This window comes from Myotis brandtii, unplaced genomic scaffold, assembly GCF_000412655.1.
Source record: "Myotis brandtii unplaced genomic scaffold, ASM41265v1 scaffold421, whole genome shotgun sequence".
NCBI classification, from domain to species: Eukaryota; Metazoa; Chordata; class Mammalia; order Chiroptera; family Vespertilionidae; genus Myotis; species Myotis brandtii.
Window position 1 is genome coordinate 2,416,445 of NW_005366140.1, and position 5,050 is coordinate 2,421,494.

Below are 5,050 nucleotides of genomic sequence, written 5' to 3' on the forward strand. Positions count from 1 at the left end.
AGAGGGATAGAGAGTTAGAAACATCGATGAGAGAGAAACATCGATCAGCTGCCTCCTGCACACTTCCCACTGGGGATGTGCCCGCAACCAAGGTACATGCCCTTGACCGGAATCGAACCTGGGACCCTTGAGTCCACAGGCCGATGCTCTATCCACTGAGCCAAACCGGTTAGGGCAAAAACATATATATTTTTATTGATTTCAGAGAGGAAGGGAGAGGGAGAGAGAGATAGAAACAACAATGATGAGCGAGAATCATTGATTGGCTGCCTCCTGCGTGCCCCTTCCTGGGGACCGAGCCCGCCACCAGGGCATATGCCCTTGACCAGAATCCAACTATGACCTCCTGTTTTATAGGTCAATGCTCAACCCCTGAGTCACATCAGCTGGGCAGGTGCTGGTGTTTTAAAGCATGAATAGCAGTCCAGGCGCGCGCACACACACACACACACACACACACACACACACACACACACACATAAAATTGATTCAACAAATATTCCCAACCTCCACCCTGGTGATGCTGGGACTTGTGAGAACCTTCAGTGACCAGTGCAGCGCCTGAGGAACCCAGCCTGTCACTCTAGGCTGACATCCCAAAAAGGGAAAGCCTTAAATGTCTATCTCATTTCTTAGTTTCTGGCCATCTAGACTCTGAGCATCTCTAAATCCCTTAGAGCTAGGCTGACCGACATAGGAACCACTAGCCTCATGTAGCAGCTTTTTTATTTTTTATTTTTAATCCTTACCAGAGGATATGTTTTTCATTGATTCTAGAGAGAGAGGGACGGAGAGGGAGAGAGAGAGGAACACCGATGTGAGAGAGAAACATTGATCAGTTGCCTCCCGTGCATTACATGCTCTGACCAACTTGGGTATGTGCCCTGACCAGGAATCGAACCTACGACCCTTTGGTGTACAGGACAATGCTCTAACCAACTGAGCCATACCAGCCAGGGCTGTAGCCACCTCATTTTACTGTTGTTGTTGCTGTTGTTAATCCTTACCCGAGGAATTGGTTGCCTCTAGCACGTGCCCCAGCGGGCTGGGATAGAACCTACAACCCAGGTATATGCTCCTGACCAGGATCAAACCCGAGGCCCTGTGGTGTGCAGGCCAACGCTCTAACCAGTGAGCACACTGGCCAGGGCTAGCCACTTAATTTTAAACTAAGTAACTTTTACATGAATCCCCTCATTTGTGCCAGCCTTGCTTCCAGGGCTCAGCGGCCATGTAGGACAGCACAGATAGAGACGTCCGTGAGTGCTGTTTTAGAGGATCCCGGGAGCCACCAGGCCCAAGTTCCACAGAAACCAAAAATCGCGATACTGCTTTGACAACTCCGATTAGATCCCTGCCCTCCTGCAGTGAGTGCCAGTGTGTGCGTGGCGCTGTGCTCAGCTCTCACAGGCCCCAGGTCATTTAACCTTCGCAACCACACGGGGGAAGCAATCCCAACGCGACATACGAGGAAATCGAGGCACGGAGCGGTCACTCGCTGACCCCAGGTCACTGTGACTTTGTCTGTGGCCTGTCTGCCACAGGGCTCCTGTTCAGAACCGTCATGGGTGGCTCTGGGCCCCCACGTCCCCTCTACTGCCTGGCAGCCCACCACACCACTCGGAACAGTAAGAAGAGGCAGCCCGCAGGCTCGGCCAGGCCCAGGAAGTGACACCTGCTGATTCTGAAACCCAGGAGGCAGAGGGGTACCCTCTCTGTCCCTGAGGGGGGCAAAGAGGGGTCGCGGGGCCTCCCGGCGGGGCTCAGACTCACCAAACAGCGCAGTCAGTGGGGCTTGGCTCCAGTCAGACAGGGCAGGCACCAGACACACGCAGCCCCTGCCACTTCCGCCAGGCCGAGGCCGTGGGTGTGGGGGACAGGAAGCGCACCCGCCCCGCCCGCCGCCCAACTGCCACCTCACCTTCCCCTCCCAGAGCAGCACCCTTGGGACCTCTCTGGACCGGAGCAGGCCACAGACAGGTAAACGGAGGCCCCTGGATCTACAGGCCTCAGCCGAGGGCTGTTAACCAACAAATCGCAATCATGACGATTGTGAAATAATAGAACCCACAAAGTGAGTACCAGTCCTGGGCTAAGCATTCCACAGCTCACCATCCGAGGTGGGCCAGTGACGCCTGCTCACAGATGGAGAAACCGAGGCTCAGAGAGGGCAGCCCACATGTCCGAACTCGCACAGCTAACGAATGGCAGTGCTGAGAGAGACTCAACGCAGGGTCGGGTCTCGTTAGGACTTTCACAGGCTTGGGGCAATTTTGCCTCCCTGGGCCCCAGGCTCCATTCAGAAAATAATGTAGCCCAGCCAGCGTGGCTCAGTGGTTGAGCATCCACCTATGAGCCAGGCGATCATGGTTCGATTCCCGGTCAGGGCACATGCCCAGGTTGTGGGCCCAACCCCTAGGGGTCACACAGGAGGCGGCCCATCAATGATTATCACTCGTCATTGATGTTTCTATCTCTCTCTCCCTTTCCCCTCCTCTCTGAAATTAAAAAAAATTTTTTTTTAAAGAAAGAAAATAATTTGTACTATGTTTTACAGCTACATTGGCATAAAGACAAATATATTGATATCATATATTTAAATGTTTTCTTTGATCCCACAGCTCATTTTCCCCCTTCTGATTTTAAAAGAAGTTAAAACATCTTCAGGGACCCCTGAAAGTAATACACCAGAGAGAGACACGGTGGTCACGGCATCTGCTGGAACCCAGGTCTCCTGGCCTCGGTAATGCCCGTGCAAAGCCCAGAGATAGACAGGGACTTGCCCAAGGTCAAACAGCAGGTAGTCAGCTGACCAGGATGCCCCCCAGCTTCTGGCTGCTAGAAGCAGGGAACAGAGTCCTCCCTGGGGATGTCTGACATGAGCCCTGGCACCTCCTGAGATGAATCCTGCCTCCCCAGCACCAACTCCCCCAAACCTGGGGCTCTGTGCCTGGTCTGGTGTGAGGCCGGGCCCAGGACAGGAGCCCAGTCAGCAAAGAAGGTCAGACTTTGGCTGCTGGCCTCCGGCTGGGTGACCTTGGGATGCCCCTGACCTCTCTGGGTTTCCTGAGTTTTGTGAAACAGGATCTGCCATTCTGCTCCCCTCAATGCGTTTGCTCACAGTAGGGCCAGTTCAGGGTTTTCCTCTCCTTTTCGGTGTCCACCTCGCGGCCATGCTGTGTCACGGGCTTCCTCCCTGCAGGCTCGGCCATCAGAGCTGTGGCCACTTACACACTCCGGCTTGATTCCCACAATCGCATCAGAGACAGTATCTCACCCAGGCCATCACCCCAAATGGGGAAACGGAGGCAGGGGCCCATGTTACACAGCGATTGGGCCATTGAGTGGGCATCTGAGCTCACCCAGGAATTTTTCAGTCCTCCCCACTGATGCCCCCCCTTCATCACCTTTTTGGGCAAACACTGAGCCCCCAACTCCACCTGACTCCAGGCTGGAGCCACAGCAGGCGACACCCTTGCAGACTCCCTTCTCTTCTCTCCACTCCTGGTCAGCTGTGACCCCATTTATGATCGGTAATAGCGCAATTAGTATTATAATGACCATGTCTATATTTACAGCACTCCCATCCTCCCACAGTCTCCTTTGATCTTCCAAGAGGGATTCAGCCCATTTCACAGAAAAACACACCGAGGTGCAGAGGGCCAAAGCCATGTACAAAAGAACCAGATTTGAACCTGGGGGCATCAGACTCCCAGCCCAGTGCTCACCCCTATGTCCACTACAGGCACAGAGCTTCCAGGGAAAGGGGACAGGCAGGCCTGGCACCTCCTCCTGCCCAGGATCCTGCCCAGGCACTGTCTTGCCCCTGGTGTGGGTGATGGTATGTGGGTCAGGGTGTGCCCTGGGCGGTCCTGCTGGTGGAACCTGGGTGGTGGAGCTCCTGTTCCAGTGACTGCAGCCTGGCGATATAATGTACTGCATGGCAGAGTAGCCCTTCCAGCCATGCCACAGTGTGACCATCAACCCATTTTGCAGTGCAGTAAACTGAGGTTCAGAGGCCAGCAAGGCATGTCAGGGGTGGGGGTACGTGTGTCTTCAAACCCATTGCTCTCTCACTGCCAAACCACCAACATCTTAAGCAAAAGGGTGGGGTCAAGATCTGGCAAAAGATGGGGGGCGGGGGGCGTCAGAATTTATAGAATACAGGCTCTGAAGCCCCCGCCCCATTTTCAAAGGAGAAAACTGGGGCTCAGGAAAGGGCTGCCACTTGCCCAAGGTCACCAGAGACAGGTCCATCCAGAGCCGCCTCCTGGTCCCCACTGCGACTCGGGCAGATGACTCCTAAGATCCGAGGCAGATGGAGGGGCCACCCACCCTCCTCCACACCCCCTCACAGTCAGCCTCCAGCAGGATCCCAATTTACCTCGATTTATTTTAATACCAGGAACAGATGCTCACTGCCCAACCCCCACCAAGGCAGGGACCACTCCCAAGTCTACTCCAGGCCCTTCCGGGCCGGGCCTGACCGGCCAGACAAGGCACCCTACACCAACCCACTCCCCAGAATTCAACCTCGGGGTCCATGAAGAGGATGCCAATGAAAGGCCCCCCACCCCATCCTTGTGGCAGGGGACAGTCTACAGGAGGGGCCCAGAGGACCCCCAGTTCCTCCACTAGGACTGGATCGGGATTCCCAGCGGAGAAAAAGGGAAGGAGGTTCCTTATCTCGGCCCCCAGAGGGTCTGCAGGTCCCAGCTGGGAAGAGGGAAATTGGGGGTGGTCTCCACTTCATCTATCCTGGGTCCCAGGCTGAGGGGGGGGCGGCGCCCCCATCTTTGCAGCCCCAGAACCTAGACCCAGATACAGGCTTAGAATAAAGGGATTTGAGGAGGGGTCTTGCATCATAGCTGATCCCCTGTGCGCCCCGGTTCTCAGCCAGGAGACGGGGCATTAGGACAGGGGTCCATGTCTCCCTCCGTGGGCCCCTGATTATCACCTGGGGGAGGCAGGGCGCCCACCCTGCAGCCTCCCCCCGAATCCCTGTTCGCCATCCCTCCAAGTCCCGCCGCACCTTTGCGCCCCCGTGGCC